The following is a 22,916-nucleotide window of genomic DNA, read 5'->3' as shown; positions in this document are numbered from 1 at the left end:
CATTACTGCATTAAATTGATGAAGTTTACAATAGACTTCATACACAATAATATCACTTATATGGCATACATTTTTCTTCCCGTTCTTTGTTTTTAATCCTCCGCAGATGGGTCTGATTTATTTTTTCTCATGAGTTTTTCTTTCCTTTTCCCAAATTTCATTTTGTTTTCCCTGTTTTATGTTCTTCTTTCCCTTTTCTCCCCTTCCTCTATTCCCCTTTTCTTTCACTTTCCCTCCTTTTTTTCTTCCTTTTCTTTTCTTTTCCCTTTTCTCTTCCTCCTTTTTTTCTCCCAGTGAAATCCGCCGGGGGAGGGGGGGGGGGCAACCTGCTCCCATCTGCCCGGTTACGAGACTGGAGAAATTGCCTTGCTAACTACAAACAAATTAGGATGTGTGTGTGTGAGGGTGTGAATGTGTCAACAGTAACATGTTTAATGGTGTGTAATGCAATAACACAAGAAGGTTCATGGGTTGCTGTTGGTTCTTTATCTTCATGCATTTTTCATTCTGAAATCGACTGGACTATTTTTTTTAGTTCATATAATCGTTTCATAATTGTATCATTTTCTTCATTACATTACGATTTTATGTAAGTAATTTTTTTCTTTTTTTTCTGTTTTCAGCCAATTCTCTTATCTGATGTTAATACTGAATGTACAGTAGTACATAAAAAAGAGCTGAACCTCATCCACAATAAACATGTACAATACAATTTTGGTTATGATCACCAATACGTTCGGGGCATTTTACGGAGAGAAAAAAAACCACTGGTGCCAATAATAACTATTAATGATAGCGAGTATACACCTGAAAAATTTGTAATCGTGGTAATATGATGATTCAAACTGCCACGGTATTCACAAGATATCTGTAAATAATTTTTATTAACCCTAATGTTGCAGATTTAACACATTACTTCAACATTCTCAGGCAAAGTATTGTTGGCATTGAATTCTTTGTCTACCATATGAGGCTAACTAAAACTATTAGTTTTGTTTTTGTTGAATTTACATTGTAAGGATGTTCCACAATTAAAGTAAAATCCATGTCATTTTTACCTAACTTTACACAGAGATAATGTAACACCTGGATATTCTAAATATGCAAAATATTATGTGGGTCAATGTGCTTGATTTTCTGCTATAGAGCTTCAAACTTCACCCAAATGGATGTTTTTAAAAATCACGCATTAAAAAAAAATGGACTTTTTCGACTTCACGCAATGAATACAATCAGTTGAAACCTCTATTACTCAGTCAAAATCTATGAAAATTTCATCAAATTTTGAAACATAGTTAATAATTGTATGCTCAAGATGTAGAATCTATTCATATTGCCATTTGTTTGCTCTTTGAAATCTAAACAGCACTGTCAGTTCTTTAAAATTATGTGAAAGATACCAAAACCCAGTCTGTGAGACTGAGATTTCAATAACAAACTTGAGAAATACAATAAATGCTGCACTTTATTCAAAACCCATGTCATTTTCACCAAACTTTGAATTTGTAGAGGAAATCATATACCTAAGAGGTGCACATTAAAAGATAGGGGTTCATGTGCTTGTTTTCAAACTGTCAGCGCTTTTATTAGAGCAAAATTAAAAACTACAAAAATACGCTAAATGCTTTGTATCTGTGTGAGTAAAAATATGAAACCACTCTACCATTTATTAAAACTTGTGGTAATATTCATTATTCTTTCCAGCACTACAGAGTAAAGTTTTCTGAATTTGTAGAAGTATTTTTAGGAATTGGTCTTTGGAGTAATTCCAGTTTATATTATTTATTAGCTTCATAAAATAAAACATTGGATTTGTTAGTTAGAGTGCGTAGTAAATAAATCGGCTCATACCTGCAGCTGATTAATCACATGTCCATCCATTGTGACGTCAGTGTGCAGAGTGTAAAATGTGCGCAAATCAAGATGCGCACAAACATAACTGTGGAACGTCCTTATAAATTGTATTTTCGTAGCTCAGAAAAATTAGATATGTTCCTACTGTTTTCTAATGCAAGGCAATATGTTTTATCAGAAAAATTAAATGTTTGACTTCCTACTTCTTCAATGTCATGTTAAATGTAGAATATTTTCTAATTGGTTTCATGTTGTTAATAAACTTTCCAGCTGATCTAGCTCAATCTCAGTGGTGGGGGGGTCGGGATTTGGGGGCATCTCCCGGGCTCCCCACCACTCAAAATGTCAGTTGAAGGGATGCTCCGTGTTGAAAATATTTACATAAATAAAAATAATTCACAGGGTACAGTGCTGAAAATTTCAACAAAATCAGATAACAAATAACTAAGTTATAGAATTTTAAAGTTTAGCAATATTTTGTAAAAATAGTTATATGCACACCATCATGAATATTCATTAGGTGGGCTGATGATGTCACGTCCCCACTTTCCCTTTTCTTATGTTATTACATATCTCCTTTATTATGAAATGAGTTGCAGCAATGGATATAAGACATGTAAGATGCCTTAAATCAGTCGTCAATCCAACTTTTTCTCAGTTCTTGGTAGAAAAAACTAAATAAACCTAATTTCATATAATAACATATAATAGAACAAGGGGGGATATTAAATCATCTATTTACTAATTTAATATTCATGAACACATGCCTGAAACTGTTTCACTGGAATGCTTATCTTTCATATGCCATTCGTTGTTATTCCTTGTCAGAATTTTATCAAATGTTCAGTGTTTTGTTTGCTTGATATTTCTTTATCAATAAATCATATTATTTTCAGCCTGGAGCATGTCATTCATGTAACTCTGAATCATGCCAAACATTTTCCTGTTGGTTCCATGTGGTTACCTTTCCAGCTAATCTAGCTCAACATGGGGGGGGGGGCGTCTGCCGGGGATGCACCACCACTTAAAGTATCAGTTATAGTGTCATTCATGTACAAGTGAACTATGCCAAACAGTTTCCAGTTGGTTTCAAGTGGTGACCTTTCCAGCTGATCTAGCTAAATTTGGGAGGGGGCGGGGTTTTAGGGGCGTCTGCCAGGGGCGCCCCACCACTTAAAGTGTCAGTTAAGTGTCATTCATGTACAAGTGAACTATGCCGAACATTTTCCTGTTGGTTTCAAGTGGTTACCTTTCCAGCTGATCTAGCCCATTTTGGGGCCCCCAATTGGGGGCGTCTGCCGGGGGTGCCCCACCACTTAAAGTGTCAGTTAAGTGTCATTCATGTACAAGTGAACTGTTCCGAACATTTTCCTGTTGGTTTCAGGTGGTTACCTTGCCAGCTGATCTAGCTAAATTTGGGAGGGGGCGGGGTTTTGGGGGCGTCTGCCAGGGGCGCCCCACCACTTAAAGTGTCAGTTAAGTGTCATTCATGTACAAGTGAACTATGCCGAACATTTTCCCGTTGGTTTTAATTGGTTACCTTTCCAGCTGATCTAGCTCAATTTAGGGCCCCCAATTGGGGGCGTCTGCCGGGGGTGCCCCACCACTTAAAGTGTCAGTTAAGTGTCATTCATGTACAAGTGAACTATGCCCAATATTTTCCTGTTGGTTTCAGGTGGTTACCTTTCCAGCTGAGCTAGCTCATTTTTTGGCCCTCTTTTAAGGGCCCCCACGGCCACACCCACCACTTAGGACACGGCAGACGCCCCATTCATTGCATTGTGTGATACAGGAAATCATGTCATAATCATGAAAATTGTCTACCTTTTCAGCTATGCTGACCCCTCCTGGCTCCTGCTCTAACTTGTCTCATTATTTGTCCAATTTTTCTCAAACTTTCTTTATTGTTATTCTTTGATTTTTCTGTTTCAACACATTTCATTATTTATAAATAATGAAAAATAAATAATCATTATTCATAAATAATGGAATTTCAAACTATTATTATTTACAAATAATGAAGTCTGACCTGGATTATATATAAATAATTAGAAATGTTATTTTATATAATAGTAATTTACAAATAAAATATGAATTATATATAAATAATTGTTATTATAATAAATAATGACTATATAACAAATAATTGTGCTATATAATATTGGTACATTCGGCACCTCATATCTCTCGCTTTCAAGCACGTTTCAAAATGGTCGTTTTCTGATCACGAGATCGGCATTTAATCTTTAAAGGGGAATCAAACCCAAATAAAATCTTGTTTTTACAAAGGGGCGGTCACACCGAAGGTTGTGTAGAGTTGCGTAGGGAGTACGCGAAAATTCGCTTCGTACTCATCGGCGTAGTCCCTGCGTAGGGGAGCATAGTGTCGCGTAGAGTTGGGTAACTTGCCTACGTAGCTTTACGTACGGTTGCGTACGGTATCTTTGCGGAAACAAAATACGGTAGGCCTATATCATTCCCTGCTTTATTAACTTCTCAAGCAACTCTTTGCTGCTCTTTGTTTTTTCTCCTGTCCCCAGGAGCTCAACAAGCTGTTGACGAAATTTATTATCGAGGTTCTTGGTTCAAAGTTTTATTCATTTCACTATACTCTTGTCTGTTTTATGTCGTTTTCTCTTCCTTTTCATTATTGTTATAACCATTTTTCATTTTTTTCTCAAATAAGTTCAATTACGTGTATATATCTTAATTTGCTTTGATTTGTTTTATTTCTAAACATTGGAGATTTATTTATATACTGTACTGCTGTGAAGTAGGATAAAAATATACTGAGTTGTCTGTTAAGTCCATTCTAACGTTTCCGGGGCAAGGCATGGCTTAAAGGGCTAAATTAATTTCAAAATGCTGTGAGCATGGGAAGCGACCGAGCCAAAAATAGCCTTTTAATTAGATAGACCAAATTTTTGCAACCGATCATAATATAATATATGTTTGAAACATCATGAAAAAATCCGTCATAACAAACTTACGTATGTATTGAAAAGCTATTTTTGGCTCGCTCGCTTCCCTCGATCACTCACTTAATTTGAAAATATTTTGGTATTTTGTCGTGTCTTGCCCCGAAAACTTTAGTCTCATTACGCCACTGACTTCCGCCCAAACTAAAAGATAATAGTAATAAAATGAAAGCTATAAAAACAGATCCCTCATAAGAGAACAAAGCAACCCCCAACCATGAATACAGATCGACACCCATATGCTTGCCAGTATATGCTAGAACGATGGTTTTCTTTGAATTCTATCAAGGTAATTATGAAGGTTGGCGCTTTCAACAATTGGTGGGCGTAGATATATTGATGAACGAAAAGCAAGTCAGAAATCAGAGAGCCGATGTCAATTTTGATGTTTGCGGTGAGGATGTCCGAAAACAGAATTGCGGAGAAGAAAGCCTGATACGATTTGCTTTTAGCGTTTTTGCAAACAGAACCACAGAGCTAAAACCGTATTCTGATTTTCTATTTGATATATCAAAAATACAAATTTAGAATGAGAAATCAGAATAAGCCCAAGAAGTATTTCTGATTTCAATTTTCTGCTTTTATCTTCAAAGAACCTTGATTGTTTTGTCTTTCTCTTTTTCTTCTGTTGTTTTGGAGTTTCGTCGCTAGCTGCATCACTATGTTCAGATCGTGGTCCAGGTGAGTCTCCATGCATCTTGGTCACTTGAACAGAAAGGACAGGAGATTTCTTTCCTGTCTTTGTCTTGTTTTTTGACATCTTGAAAGAACAATCAAGCATTCAAATTAGGTGCAGTGCCGTTTTGGTTAAGGCAGAGTTTTTTCGTGACTAACTGCACAATCAGCAAAAACCAGATGAGAAACAGTAGGATCCAGCATGAGTACGCCAATAATTAGCAACTATACGCCAGGTCTATGCAATTCTACCCAAGACTACATCGGTCTATACGCAACACTACACAACACTACGCCATTCTAAGAAAGGCGTTTTGAGAAACCGGGGCATTTTGGCGTACAGTTGCATAGTGTTGCGTAGGCTTGCGTATGTTCTGCGTTCTCTGGCTCTACGCCAACAGTAGGCCAAAAAATAAACATGTTTAATTTTCTGCGTTCCTCCCGCGTACCCACCACTTCCGTATAGACTAGCGTATGCAAGCAAATGGCGGCGTAGTATTGCGTAGTCTCTAGCAACTCTATGTAACTTTACGCAACTCTACGCAACCCCCGGTGTGGAAGCCCCTTAGGGAAAGGAAAATCAGAAAAGTTGATAGGTGAAAGTTTGAACAATATTGGACAAACAACAAGAAAGTTCTGAATTTCTAAAAGTTGTCAGTATTGGTAATCACTATACCCATGGAGACTTCAAATTGGCCGCATATGGGATGTCAAAGTGGTGTAAGGCAAGGACTACTCTACTAAAATGAAATTTTTTCCAAAAAGTTTTAATTCAAATTATATTTTTATTTCATGGGGACAATAAAACAATATAATCACTGCCCCAGGGAAATTGGTACTTACATGTACTTACATGGCCTATGGGAAAGGTGTCCTTGCCCCTTGTCGTAATTTACTTACTCAGTTGCCAATTTGAAATCTACATTGTATCAGTGATCTCAATTTTAAAGCAGCTATAACTTTCTCATTGCTTGTCCGATTTCTTTCAACTTTCACCATTCTGTTTAATGTATTTTTTCTCCTTCCCAATACAACATTTTATGGCCAAGGCTGGATTCCCGTTTAACATGTTCAAAAATTTTCGCCGGTTTGAATATGAGGCCCACTGTTACGTCGTCGTTACAACGTTGTTATTACGCTGAACGCGATTAAAACCGATTCCTTTCCCGCTCTCCGCCGAACTAATATTCGGGATGGATCGGGGTTTCAGGTCGTGATAGTGGGATTGCAAATGCTGTGTTTGTGAATGTCATTTTAGTAGAGTAGTCCTTGCCTTACATCACTATGACATCCAATATGCGGCCAATTTGAAGTCTTAATGGGTATAGTGATTACCAATACTTACAAAAACTTTTAGAAATAACTATTAGCGTGTAAATGTTTACGTTCATCCGACTTTGCGTCTCCGATGTCAGCTAGCATAGCACAGAAGAGTTCATCAAAATCGGATGTGAAATAAGAAAGTTATTACAATTCAAAGTTTCGCTTACTTTCACAAAATAGCGATATGCACATTCTGGTCGGTATGCAAATGAGGAGGCTGCTGACGTCATCGACTCATTATTTTTTTGGTATTTTATTATATAAAATTATACATAAAATTGAAATTAAAGTGGGCTATGGCATTATCTTGAATACTTTTGAGTTTCAGTGTCCATGTAAACAACCAAGAATTCTTATTTTCTTCATCTAAAATTTCTCTCCAAAATAATTCGGCCCTTGATCTTTCAACATTTAATTGCAACATCTCTTGATAAATCTGTTTTACTCTAGAGTTACAATTAAGCAATGTATTTACAGATGGCATACATGATTCATCATTCAAAATTGAATTTTTAAATTTTCTAAACAAAGCAAGGTTATTTTCTTTTAGTTGTTCTCTCCACATTTTTGGTATTGACATTATACAAACTGCATATTCTGACAACCATTGTCCATCAAGATTGACTAACTTTTCTTTTAATTTATTTACAGTAAGAACGGTATTAGATACCAGATCACCTATGAACAAAATATTTGACCGTATCCAGTTCCTAAATAACAACACTCTTCCATTATGTCTGATATTGTTGTTAAACCATAACAATTCTTTGCAAATCTCTGCACTTGATATTATTTTTTTCTTTTCCTTAAGCAATTTTTCTTTTTTAAAAGTAAAATAGACATATAATATATCACGATAAAACTTTGGAATCGTTTTCAATGGCAGGATATATTGTGGATCACAATATATTATTACCTACTCTCTGTAACTTAAAAAAATGGAATTTAAGAAACACTAATATTTGTAGTGAGTGCAATAAGTTGAGTGATTTATTTCATTTGTTTTGGTTGTGTATAGAGGTTGATAAGTTTTGGAAATACGTAGAAGCACTCATAAGAAAATGTTTAATTCAAAATTTTCGTTTGAAGCCTCAGCATATTGTTTACGGTCTAAGAAAAGAAAAAGGAAAAGAAATTAATTTAATTTTGAATTATGCATTATATTCTATTTACAAATGTTACAAAATAACATTAGTTACAATGAAAAAGATGAAGTTTTATGATTTGAAAATTATGTTCATATATGTTGTGAAAAAAAGATACGATATTGAGAAAGGTAAACGAAAGGAAAATTTGTATATGAATATGAGCAAATGGAATCTAATATTGAATAATTTGTAAAATTGTTGTTTGTGTACATATGTATGTGTATATTTTTATCCAAATAAAGAAGACCAGTACTGGTTTAAAAGAAAAAAAAAATTATGATTACCATAAAATTTTCTACTCATTTTTTTTAGTAAACAACGACTAAATTTCTCCCAGAACATGTGGAATTAGAATTGTTTAATACCAAAATGGTTTAGTCAAGTTGGTCCCTATAGTCACTCCAACGTTCATTCCATACACCATGTTTGACGGTCAGACATGGTGTAGTATGGAGTCTTACCCCTTCAAATTGTTTAGCCATTACATTACTGCACCCCCCCCCCCCCAACCTAGTGTAGCAAAATTCCCGGGAATTTTTGCGGTGGAAACTTTCCATGGGAATAAACGGGAATTTATTGGGAATTTGGGGAATTTTCGGCAATTTTCAAGAAATGTTGGGAATTTTCAAAAAGTAGCAATATTCTGATATTTATATACAGGAATTGAAAGGATTACCCTGGCGGATGATGCTTAATTGTGCTTTGTCAGCAAGTTTCAAGTGAAATATTATGCTAAGACAGTCAGACATGGCATAAATTCATGTACAAGTTGATTTGCTGTAGTATTGGCTGAATGGTACGTGTGTTAGGAGCTAGTTTCTCTATAGCAGCGGTTTACATATCGTATGTACACTGCAAATGCTTCACAAAGCGATATACATTGTTCATGTAATGATGCCTATTGGATATTCTGATCTTTTTCCAGATGATGAGAATCATTATTGATAATAACAAATTGTTGATTAGCATTATTATTAGTATTGACATTACTTTATTTCTAAGTATTTCTGCATAGCAGAAGTGAGAACTTGGTGCTGTTTGCGGTGTTAATTTGACGAGTATAAACACTGATTGCTGGTTCAAGCTTAATTTACTTCAGTTCAATAAACCCTCTTGGAAATAAACACTTTGTTATATCAAAAATACCAGATCAAATCCAATAAAACTGATATGAGATAGTAATAGTCATCAAATATATCATGAAAGATATGAAATTAATTACAAGTTTCTCAATCTCAATCAAGGTCAAAGGTCAACAACTTAGAGCCCCGGGGGGGGGCACTCAGTATAAAATGCATAGTGGGTATGTGCCGCGGAAGGGACCCCCATTTTTACACTCAAATTTCCGTTCCAAGGCATAGCATTTTTGCCTTGTTGAGAAAAAGAACACAGAAAGCCGCTCCAAGGCATAGCATTTTCTTCTTATCGAGAAAAAAGAAGAGAGAAATCCGCTCCAAAGCTTCGCATATTTTTCGTTACGCCGCTCCGATCGCGTTGAATGAGCTGCAATTTTGATGAAAAGCGGCCGCAGAGCTCGATGGAGCTAGGCCGCGCTAGCTGCATCATGCACGCATGACCGTTCCGTAGGGAGGCATACGCGCTCACACGCTGGCGATCCGTTCCAAGGACCCCCGTTTTCACAAACATTTGTCGTTCCGAAGCCCGTTCCGAGGACCCTCCTTTTTACAATAAGCCCGCTCCAAGGCCCCCGTTTTTTGTCTCGCCCGCGGCACACCCCCACCACTTTTTTGGTCGAGTGCCCCCCCCCCGGGCTTAGAGCATGTTTTCTTCCTTTGTGAAATATTATTCATCTTGATCGTTTTCAAAGTCAGCCATTATATTGTTATGTCTTGGTTCCCCCCCCCCCAAAAAAAAAAAAAAGAATAAAAAAAAATCGGGGATGGAGGGGGGTATCTCAGAAATAAATTAGTGATGAAAGACTTTTCGTTCCTGGACCTGATTTTTCCCATTTAAAGACGTAAGGCAGTGCTATAGCTACTGGTGGAATTAGTCTGCAGGCACAGACCACTGATTGAAGCTTTAATCAACAAGTGGGTCTCCCCGCAAAGACTATCACATAAAATCTTGCCGTTTTCCTGAGCGAGAGGGCCTTCAGTACACAAGGCATGAGTAGGCTGCACATTCAGACCCTTAACCTGAGTGAAGGCTGTACAGCAGACTAGTGCAAACCCTTCACTCGAGGAAAGTGGTCTAAATATGCAGCCTAGGGTTTCTGCCAATGATTTGTGTACAGAAGGTCCTTTTGTTCAACAGAAAGTTGTATTCGTACTAGTCTAGTGTGAAGTCCCACCGCATACATTCGTAAATCCGAAGCTTCGTAATTCCGAAGGTTCGGTTCTTCCGAAGGTTCGGTTCTTCCGAAGGTTCGTATTTCCGAAGGTTCGTAATTCCGAAGGTTCGTCAATCCGAAAACGAAATAAGGCTCGTAATTCCGAAGGTTCGTCAATCCGAAAACGAAATAAGGTTCGTAATTCCGAAGGTTCGTTAATCCGAAAACGAAATAAGGTTCGTAATTCCGAAGGTTCGGTAATCCAAAAAAAAAAAGAGGTTCGTAATTCCGAAGGTTCGTCAATCCGAAAACGAAATATGGTTCGTATTTCCGAAAATGAAAATAATTCATTTTGGTAACAAAAACGATGTTGTCATTACAAGATTACACGTTATTATGCAATGATAGTAATAACGATAGATGATACGTGCCTGTGTTGTGGCCAAAAGCATGTATTTCATTAAGAATAGGCGCCCTGATCAAGCATAGGCTAATTTCGATTTTATCTCAGCAATTGCTGCCTAAGCAAATGGTTTAAAGATGCAGGGGATCAAGTGTGTGGGTCACGTGCGAGTAACCTCTAGATAATAGGATTTGTATTGGAGAGAATGTCATTTTTAATAACAGCTTCTGCTGGAAATAATAATAATAATAATACTTATAATGATCCTTGTGAGATGTTGAAAGCTCGAATCGCAAGCTCAACTAGTAAACATGTCATGTAACAAGACGTGAACTTAAACATTCTGAGCATTTTTTTGTAATCGTGAGAAAAATGTGTATCTTTTTAAAGAATTAAGAGGGCGAACTGTAATTTGTATACTGACCCTGGGCCCGTTGCATAAGATCAGGTTGTTTTTACCGGAGTTTTTGCCCTGTGCTAAAGTCAATGGCGGAAATCAGACTAACCTTAGTTTTCAGTTTTTTACCAGAGTTTTCTCAGGGAAAAAGTTTTATGCAACAGGCTTCAGAAAGTAACCCTTTAAGGGCTGCATTTAGTGACTCATGAATAGAATATATATCTCACGAACTAAATAATGAGAGCGCGAACCGCAAGCTTAAAATTTGTGATATTCCAACCTGAAAACTGGACATTTTATACTTTTTTGTAACCAGGAAAAGAATGAGTTCCTCAATAAGCAAGACTTGATGGGAGGCGAGCGAGAAACTTGAGCCAAAATTTTCCGATTTTCGAACTTGAAAACTGGACATACTAAGCATTCTTGTAAAAAATAATAATAGCTGGGAGAACAGTTTTCAGAACTGAAGTGGCTTCCCTGGGTAAATAACATCTATATCATTATTATCATTCTAGGCCTATATACATGAAATTTCCAAAAGTTTGAGCACGTGATTCGCTCGCAACATCTCACAAGGATGCCCTTTTAACAGTAATTGAAAAAAAGGCGAATTTTACATCTTTAGATATGATTTTTTTCCCTCAAACCGCTTGCTCGCTACGCTCGCAGAAATGAAACGTAAATATATAATTTATCAATCAGTGATCACTTAAAAAATTTTGTTCAATTTAATTGCTACAAAACACACAACCTGTTACACAGATAATAATCTCATGGTGAAAATATCCGTTTGCACCAAATTGCCTCTATTGGCCCCTTTTTTGGCTTTGCCCCCCCCCCAAAAAAAAAGCAAAATACCTTCCGCCGCCACTGGTTGAAACACGCATCGTCTTCATGGCTAACTGCAAAAAGTTCTTAAAATGTCCCCTTTAGATCAGGTCAGAGCTTTATTTAAAATTTCTGTTCGCGCTTCTTGCTTGCAGTTACTATCTAAATTTAGTTACATAGGCATCTCGTTTTGAAGATCACAAACATATTGCCCATCATATTAAAAAAATATAGCTCGCGCTCGCATTATTTAAAAAGGGTTTATCATGTTATTACATATTTACTTTATTTTATAAGTATAAAGCTAATTATTGACCGTTAGGACTACCCTTTCAAAGAAACAAACAAAAATCAAGTTAAAGCTGCCGATCGAGGAAAATATGGCTGAAAAAAATTGCCCCCCCCCCTATTTGACGAAAGTTGGATCCGCCGGGAGGGAGGCAGGGGGCACTTGCACCCCAAAAATAAAATAAAAAACAGGGAAATGAATATTTTCTAAAATGGGAAAGTTCCTTTTTCAAAAATAAATATGCCGTTTTTCATGTCTTTTCGAAATAAAATACTCTTTTTAAAGTATACAAGTTAAGCTAATTTTTCAGGCTGGAATATTGCAAATTTTCAGCTTGCGCTTTGCAACCTCATTTGATTGGTGAAAATGCATCTTAAAGAGGTCACTAAATGCTTTCTTTAACAGGTTTCTTTTCTGTTCAGTATGTTTAAGCTCGCGTTTTGCGCTCGTGTTAATTCTTTAGCTAGATACACATCTTTTTAATGACAGCAGAAATCTGTTCGGATTTTTAAAGACTTATTTTCATTTTTTATTGAAATACCCTAAAGTTTTAGCTTGTGATTCACGCTTGCAACACCTCGCAATAATTGACCCCAAGAAACGTTTTCAAACTTCATCTTTGAATTTGTTTTACCAAGTCGCTCGCTCATTATACTCTCTCCCGAAAAATAAAGCCTAAATATACATTTTGCCATAATAAGAAGTCACTTCAAAAAAGTTTTCTCTACTTAATCACTATCAAACACACAATGACTTCAAGCAGATGATAATCTTAAGGTGAAAATATCACCAAAGTGCCCATTTTGACGTATGAGTTTCATTTTTTAGGTTTACCCCCCCCCCCCCAAAACGAAAATTCGTTCGGCCACCCTTGCCTTCCCATCCTCATAACAATTGAACGGCAACAGTGTCCCCCGCCCCCCCCCTTGCCTCCGCCTCTACATTCCCGGTTTCATTTTTCGGATTAACGAACTTTATTTTGTTTTCGGATTAACGAACCTTATTTCGTTTTCGAATTAACGAACCTTCGGAACAACGAACCTTATTTCGTTTTCGGATTAACGAACCTTCGGAACAACGAACCTTATTTCGTTTTCGGATTAACGAACCTTCGGAACAACGAACCTTATTTCGTTTTCGGATTATCGAACCTTCGGAACAACGAACCTTATTTCGTTTTCGGATTATCGAACCTTCAGAATAACGAACCGTCGGAATAACGCCACAAATGTTCGGATTAACGAACCCTTTTTCGTTTTCGGATTAACGAACATCGAGGTATAGGCAATTTACGTGTTTCGGAATTACGAACCTTCAGAATAAAGAACCTTCGGAATTACGAAGCTATTCCTTCGGAATTACGAAGTGTAACCAAGTCCCACTTGTGGATCAAAGTTTCGGTAAGAGAGTCTGTGCTTGAAGACTAAATGTAGGGGGGCAATGTTCTCTTTACATGTAATTATATTATGGCAGGTTCTCACATAAAAAATCCCCCTCAACATTCTAATAAAAATGAAAAATAGTGTAAAGCAAAGTTTTGTTTTTTTTCATGTTGAATTGAAAAGCTTCATTTTGTACATAATGCTCCATCATGTTACTCGATACATGTACTATAATGCATGTATGTACAGTTTGATGATTTTTTTTATACCCAGGGCAATTTAATGAAGAATGAAGATTAGTTAGATACAAAGAGAAAGTATAATATTTGAGGATATTTTTTTATGATTTTGTATTTATATCAGAATTTATCACTTTTTTAGAAAAAATGAAAATTCCCAAATTTCCCGGCAGCTGAAAATTCCCGAAACTTTCCATGGAAATTTTCCAGAATTTCCGGAAAGTTTCCACCCCTTTGCAACCCTACCCCCCCCCCAAAAAAAAAAATAGGAGGGGACAAGAATTTACCGTTCTTGTGGTACCACATTCATCATAGGCCGTCTCAATAAAGAATGAAGGACCAGTATCGTAAGAATGGCAGGAAATGTTACGAAAATGGATATCTTCCGGGTTAGCTGTGCCCTGAATGAGACCTTTTCGTATGACGACGCGCATCGAGCCACTAAGACAAAATTCATGTGTAACTGAAGAGATGAGAAAAGGAAATGCGTTGACATTTTAAATGCGTACGTTGCCAAATGCCCATAATGGCGACGATGGTGATAATAGTGAAGATAGTGATGGTGATTATAGTGATAAAAGTTATAATAGTTGTAGTAGTACTACTACTACCCGCTTCCCATAATCATGCTTAATTTTAGTGATTTTATCAATTTCCATTTTTAACACATGAGCGTATGGAGAAATCAGTCTGCTTGAATAGTGAGAACCACTAGATAACGACACTTTGATATGCCGAATGTACCTGTCCCAAATCCCGCATCTTTCTTCCTCTAAAAACTGTAGAGTATGGGACGACTTGAAATTCAATTCAATTCAATTTACTGACCATTAAAAAACATCAAAATATTTACAGAAATAACATGATACCAACAAAATAATACAGAATATAACAGGATATAAGTTACCTAATGGTCAGGACCCCTAAGAAGCAAAACTGCTTATAGCCGGGGCCCTACAAATATACAAATACCATAACCGGTAAAAACAAATATTAATGAACACACACATCCACACATCATTACACATGCAAAGACACAGAAGATAGAATAGAAGATAAAACAAGAAGATAAAATACAATTGCAATTACAGAGGGGGTTGGAGTTGTTTAAATGATTGAGCAAAAATGATTTTGATAGTGACTTAAATCGTGAAAGTGTTGTGTTGTTTTTAATATCATATGTGATGGAATTCCATTCTTTCGCCCCGATACATCAAATCAAATTACGAATAAGATTAATTTTAGGAAAAAAAGGGAATACGTAAGTTGTTTATCCTATACAGTGCGTCCCACAAATAACGAAACCGAGATTTATCGATGATTTGTCATAACTTTATCACCAATACAATAGACAAATGACCTATCATTTTAAAGCTTAGAATCTCCTCTTTCATCTGATATTACTTAGATTATTTCTCATTCACGCATGAGTGAGCAAAAACAATTTGAAAAGGGGATACCAAAAAGTCACTTAAAAGTTCAATATCTGTTCTTTAATTTGATACCTCAATTACAGAAAATGGTCAAGAAATAACAAAGTTCTGGTTATTTGGCTTGATTTTCAATAATTTCATAAAATGAAGAGGTTTTACAGGCTAGCGTTCAAACTCACTCGACACTCCGTTTTGTTGACGATACCGTGCGATAGCTTCTGTGGGAAACACGTGTAAATTATGGAAATACTAGCATTGTTTTGAGGGATCATAACTTTTTTACTTCTTGACCATTTTCTGTGATTAAGGTATCAAAGAAAAGAGCAGATATTGAACTTTTTGGTCATGTGATTTTCTTTTTGAAATTCAGATACCCCCGCCAAATGAATTTTTGGTATTCTTTCTTCGAATCGTTTTTGCTCACTCATGCAAGAAAGAGGAATAATCAACGTAATACCAGATGAAAGAGGAGATTCTAAGCTTTAAATTGGTAGGTCATGTGTCTATTTTATTTATGATTAAGTTATAATAAATCATCGCTAAATCTCGGTTTCGTTTTTTTCTGGGACGCACTGTATAAGTAGCAGGATCCTGCCGCGTTCCCCTCACTTCATGCCTTTAAAGGGGAAATTCAACCTGAAGAAAAGTTTGTTGTTAAAATGGTTGAAAAATAATTAAATAAAAACGACACTGGGGAAAGTTTAAGGCAAATATATTAAAGATTAAGAAGGTTAATATGATTTTAAGTTTTAGATTTGTGATGTCATACACATGATAAACGAGCAGCTGTCCATGTTATGTAATACAGGATGCATAAATTTCAATTTTCAGTGGTTCGTAATGGGCTGATTATTTTTTTTTTCTTTTCAGGAACAGGTGTTAAATGATTTTTCAATTGAAATACTGTTTCTTTAGGAACTTGCCAGACAGCTTTTTGCTGGTGAAATAAATGTCAAACTGGTATATAACCAATTATTTTATTTATTTATTTATTAAGATATCTTTATACAGGATAGCAGGCTCAGATTAATTGTTTTTCAGCCTGGTCCTGTTAACATAAAAATAACAATACATACATAATAGATAAAAAAGTAACATTGGGTTCTGTAATGATTGAGTTCAATAACATTTAAAATTAGAATTATTACAAATACAAAATTGTTCAAAGATAACATACACTACCAGTCACAATTCCCAGACTTACCACTACCTGCCTCAGCCAAAATCCAGCCGAAACAGGCAATAGTGATTCAAAAGAATGGTGACTGGTACTGTATTCATTTTTTGTAATCGATGAAATGGGAAAACTATCCTGTATACAATACAATAACTGTGAAATATAATCATTCGCATAGCAAATACAAATAAAACAAAAATTATGAAGAAAACTAAGAATCTATTCACCATTGAGCATTGTATACTAGACTTAACAATAAAATTTTACAAAATAAATATCGCCAAGAAAAGTAATGAAAGCTTACTTGGTCAATGCGCTAATTATATTACATAAAAAGCATTCGTTCCAACATATTGAATATCCCAAATTATTAACACAATCAAAAAGAAAAAGAATAAAATGAAATGGAACAATAAGCATCTAATACTAATTATGAAAAATAAAACTTCTTATAAATCAATCTAAATGTTTCGAAGGTTTGTGCATTTTGAATGGGGTATGTCGTTCCATCGTTTTGCACCGGAAAATCTGAAAGCTTGTTTGAAAATTGAAAGGTTAACAACGGGTGGAACTACGTTAAGGCTATCATTATTTCTTGTATGGTAATTATGTCGATCACAGACCATTTCAATGTCATTACAAAGTTGGGGAGGGGCTAATCCATGTATACATTTAAACATTTGTGTGGCAAGAAAGTATTCTTTTCGTTCATCCATGTCAGTCCAGGATAGGTTTTTTACAAGTGTTTTAAGAGAAATATTTTGATCATAGTTTCCAGTTATGTAACGTGCGGCCCTTTTTTGCAATCTATAAAGTTTTCTTTTGTTTTTATCAGTAGTATTTCCCCAAATAGGTTAATCCATAATCGATGCAAGGTTGTATTGTAAATTTATAAAGAGTGTTTAATAATGAAGGACTTAAAAATCTTCTTAATTTTCCAAGGGAACGGATCTTAAGTCCGATGGATTTGCATAAGTTATTGACGTGAATGTCCCATTTAAGATTCTCATGTATTAAAAGCCCTAAATAACGAATTGACTTAACTTGCTCAATTTCAGTCCCATCAATAAAAATTTATGATTTATAACATCATGGGAGCGTGTTTTTAAAAACATACATTTTGTTTTGTCGACATTTATCTTTAAATGGTTAAGTTTATACCATTCATTAAGGGAATCCATATTTGATTGCAATTTTGGAGTTATTGTCTCAACATCTTTACCAGTCTCAAATATAATAACATCATCCGCATAAATTGCTATAACACCAGATTTAATTGATTGGGATATATCATTTATAAACAGCAAGAAAAGCGTGGGAGCAAGAACTCCCCCTTGAGGTAATCCTACAGAAAGTTCTTTCTTAGCAGAAAGCTTTCCTTGTGAAAAGACAACCTGATTTCTATTTCTAAGGTAACATGTAAACCACTTAAGCATATTTCCTACTATACCATATTGTTGCATTTTAAAGAGTAGAATCTCATGATCTAATAATGATAATAATAATAGGCATTTATATAGCGCCATCTATCTAGAAATATTCTATTCCGAGGCGCGTTGTTATTATTATTACCCCGGCTTTAGCTCGAGCTGCCTCTCAGCGCTCATGCATTCAAGGAATTAATCCTGCCGGGTACCCATTCACCTCACCTGGGTCGAGTGCAGCACAATATGGATAAATTTCTTGCTGAAGGAAATCACGCCATGGCTGGGATTCGAACCCACGACCCTCTGTTTCAAAGTCAGAAGACTTATCCACTGGGCCACAACGCTCCACAATCTACACAATCGAAACATTTCGATATGTCTAAAAAACATGCTCCTATTTTTTCTTTTTCATTAAGTGCATCAAGGAATTCATCAATGACTCTGCGGAGACACGTAGTCGTTGAGTGGTGTGGTAGGAACGCATACTGTTCAGTATTGATGAGATTGTGTTTAAGGAGATATCGGAGAAATTGTTCTTGAATCTCCTTTTTTATTATTTTAGAGATATGACTAAGTACAGATATTGGGCGATAATTTGCTTCTTCTTTCCCTTTATAGATTGGAGTTGTTCTTGCCCATTTCCAGTCTTCTGGTACATCACCACATTTTATACTTTATATATCACTGAAATAAGCAAATTTTCTTTCGTTTGGAATTCTGTTTAAATAATTCTTGCATTTAAGAAATTCATAATGATCATCTTGAGATTTCGTTAAATGGGCTTTACTCTTTAAATGGTCACGCTTATACATGAGCTGGATGATATCCGAAGTAATCCAAGGGCAGTAACGATCTTTTACCCTTACTTCTTTGAAAGGTGCATATTTATCGCTTATTTTCAAGAATGTTTCTTTCCAAGAGTTCCATAACAATGACAAAGTCTGAGAGCTTTCATTAGGTAAATTGAAAATATCACTTGTTTTTATATCTTCTAAAAATTGATCTTCATCAAAATGTTTGAAATCTCGAAAGCGTCTCGATTTATGAATGTCTTTTGTATTCTTTAAGTCAATGGCAGTATAAATAAGATAATGATCACTCAGTGATATATTTAGTACATCAGTTAGAACATGTTTTTCTGGGATAGAGCTCAAGATGTGATCGATACAAGTTGCTGATTTGGTAGTAACTCTCGTTGGCTTAGTGACCAATTGCGTTAACAAGAACAGATTCTCTAGACAATGAACAGGATTATCATGAATGGATTCATCGAGTTTGTAATCTACATTCAAATCACCAAGAATAAGTAATTCCATATTCGTGTTATTTGCTTTTTCAAAGTTTTCTGTGATTTTCTCAAAATAAGTTGCATTCGTGTCTGGAGGTCTATATATACAACAAATAGGTAATTTTGCAAATTTCAGTCCTTGAATTTCTATCCAGATGGCTTCTAAAGAGCTATCAATAAGATCATCTCTTTCGATGCATGTTAGGGTACTCTTTACATAGATACAAACACCGCCGCCTCGACGTCCATCATCTCTGTCACGACGGTAGAGGGAGTATCCTTTAATTTTCACAATATCACTAGAAATTTTATTGTTCAACCATGTCTCTGATAGACATAATACATCAATGTCCATAGTTTTCAAATGATAATTGATTTCATCATGTTCATCGAGTTTATCAAACAAACTTCGAACATTGAGATGCGCTACTTTCAATTTTTTAGAGTTTGGAGTGTTAATTGTTTTTCTTTGTTTAATTTGAAAGGGTTTCTTTTGCGCATCTTTATCGTCACAAGCTTCCTGGCCAGATTTTTAGTTGTAGTTTATATTCTTACAAAATTTGCGTTTGTCACCAAGTTCATTATAGAGGTAGCATCTGATTTGTTCCCCCTATCGGCAGTTTTGGTACTTGTGATTTGTTTCTCCGCAGTAAAAGCATCCAGAGTAGCTATGGGAAGATGTAACATGCGCATAACTCATTCTGTGATTCCATAGTTGAGGTTCATTTGATACATCTATTGCAGGTTGCAGATGTGGGTCCTGCATTGTCATGGAGGTAGGATGCGGGGATGGTGATGGTAAGGGATGTCTAGAAGCATAGGTGGAAGATAAGGTTCTGCGATTATCATGCCTTTGTTGATCATAGTTTGAGATAGGCCTATCTCTTTCTGAGTTGATGTCGCGGATTAGACAGTCGGCGAATAATTTAACACCTTCAGGACTGAGATGTATGCCATCATTGCATAGATGCCGGGTTGACTCAATGCAGTCATTGTTGATGAAGCCCCATCCATGGGATAAGGCCATTGATTTTAGTCGAGCATTGGTATCATTCAATTTGTTTAGAAGTTCACTTTGATAAGCTCTTCTTTTGATTTTTTTTAAGGATGTTTTATTATATTCTCTCAAATCAACATACATAATCAGATTCTATAAACAATTTGTACAAACTATTTGAAACATAATTATGAATTATTCAATAAATCCATTACAATATAATTATACAACTTATACATCAAACTTCAAAAATACTAGAAATTAATATACTAATGCGTTTCAGCAATTACAAAATTAAATATTAACAAAATATATGACATGATCAGAGAGAAAAAAAGATAAAATTGTTGTTCCACCTCCCACCCCCCCCCCCCCCTCCCCTCCGTCCCCAGGTTAGGAGCATTCTCCCCTTTATGCCTATACTCTACATGGAAGGGACTGCAATTCTCCGTATTGGTTTTTTTTCTGTGTTTTTATTTATTTCGTTTTGTGGCTTTGTCTCTCGTCTCTCGTATGTATACCTTTGCCCCACTCTCCCTCATCATTTGATGATGGAGCTAATCGATATCGTATCTAATGAAGTGCATTCACCTTGGACTTGAAGGGCCAGTGATTCTATTTTCTTTTCAATAGTAATCGAGTCATTCACTGCCATGTTATTTGATCCAACGTGTATGATGACCTCTTTAGGCAGGGTTTTTTCAATCATATTCCTTGTTGGTTCAAACAAATGTTCTACTTTTGCTCCTGGAAGGGTCTTACATTTAATTCTCTTTGTTGACGACATCGTAGATGGGTTGAGAGGCTTTATCATTGAATCTCCTATTATAAGAACATCACATTGGTTCTTCCTTTTTTCCTTCTCAGTTTTCTTTGTTAGCATGAAGTCACTTTCTTTCTTCTGTCTATAATCTGCCAATTGCTCACAAGAACTCTTAACAATGGCGATTGTTTCTTCTACTTCATCTTCAGTGTTATCAAGCAGTAGAGTATTGTACCTGTTGTTTACTTCGACGTTAGGGACAGGGACCTCCATGGAAGGAGATGGACTTTCATTCATTTGAGCATTCATGTTGCTTTGTGTAGGTGAGGTTAATGACTCTACCAATGACGAAATCTGGTCTTTCATCTGAATCAATTGTTTAGAAACATACTCTCTTACAGCTTTTTTGGTCCCTTGTGATATTGGTAAAGGGCTATCACTAGTAGATATCATAATGTCGAAAGCCCATAAAATTGGCAAAATGATGACAAATATTAGAGTTAAGATGAGGGTTGATCTTGCATAGCCCAACGAAGATGTGTTCGTTTTCGGACATTTCATCTTCCGTCATCATGGTCATGTAGGATTTTAGAAGATATCCAACTGCCGATAATAAACTAGTTTTAGTAACATATTTGGGCAGTTTATAACGAAAAGAATCATTGCCCGATGACCCAGAGCATTCGTTCATTTTCAGATTTGACATGATGAAAGATGATCGAGATTGTGTGCTATATTTGTTCCATTTGGTTTCGGCACGTGCAAGAAAATTTAGATGTACGATTTATGAGTCAAGAACTTACGTTGCATAGATCGTGATCAATAGTTCGTAGTCCACCTCTGATAGTATGTGGGACTACAATATTGTGGCGTCTATTCGTAGTCCATATATTTCCATGTAGTGAATTATATATATATCCAACAACTTATGTTTGTTTCCTTTTGCTGAATCCAAATTGTTTCATAGTATCCATGTATATCCTCTCACTTAAAAACGTAGTTTTATAATTTACTGTACCAGTGAACCGAAGAAAATGGAAATTTGAAGTAATATTTCGTGATTCCAAGATTCCGAGATTCCGAGATCCGCTGCACAATAAATGTGGCCTTAACTAGGAATCATTTTACATCTAGGTTAATCAGTCATAGTGGCAGACTTTAGAGAAGACAGATATTACTCTTGGGCCTTTTTATCAAAGTGGAGACAATAGCAGAGTGGGGATTTGAACTAACAGCCTAGTGATTATGAGTCCAATACTCTAACCAATGGACCACACGACCTTATATACTGAAGGTACAGTTAAAACCATTTTCAATTTTCTGAGGAAATGGCATTTTATATGATTTTTACCATACGATATGTGGAAAAGCTGCTTGCATATGACGTCACAAATCAAATAATTGAAATCATGATAACCTTCTTTGATTCGTCCATGGATATTTTAAAAACTTCGGCAATATTTTCTGCTATTTCACAACCAACTTTTCTTCAGGGTAACTTCCCTTTAAGAGGGCATTAAGGAAGACCATGCACGTACACACCCCCGTCTATCATATCTCATTCACTTATTTTAACAAACCCAATCACTAATTCTCTTGCATTTTATTGAATGAAAGATGTATTTATTGTAGATTCTTGGATATGCTTAGAAGTTGTCTTCATGAATCACAGAAGGTTGTAAGAGTGACAATTCGAAACTCTCTGAAGAAACAAAATCCCTGTTTCACATTATACCGAGGGAAAATTAAGATACCTCATATATCAAATATCAGGAAATACAAAAATACATTGAGTGGCTAACGTTATCACCCCCCCCCCCAAAAAAAAAAAATCACCGAATAGGATAAGCACATGACTGTATTTTTTTATTTTTTTATGAGGTAAGACTATGAAGCGCCATTGTCTGTCTCATTTTACATCCGATTTTGACAAAAAAATTATTAGAGTGGTGATAGTTTTTCTATAATCAACTCTTTGTTGGATAATCTTACCCTGTACCTATGAAAGATAACATATACTTAAGA

Source organism: Lytechinus variegatus, chromosome 6, assembly GCF_018143015.1.
Source record: "Lytechinus variegatus isolate NC3 chromosome 6, Lvar_3.0, whole genome shotgun sequence".
Lineage (NCBI taxonomy): Eukaryota > Metazoa > Echinodermata > Echinoidea > Temnopleuroida > Toxopneustidae > Lytechinus > Lytechinus variegatus.
The sequence above is the reverse complement of the archived record's forward strand: the minus strand, read 5'-3'. Positions refer to the sequence as shown.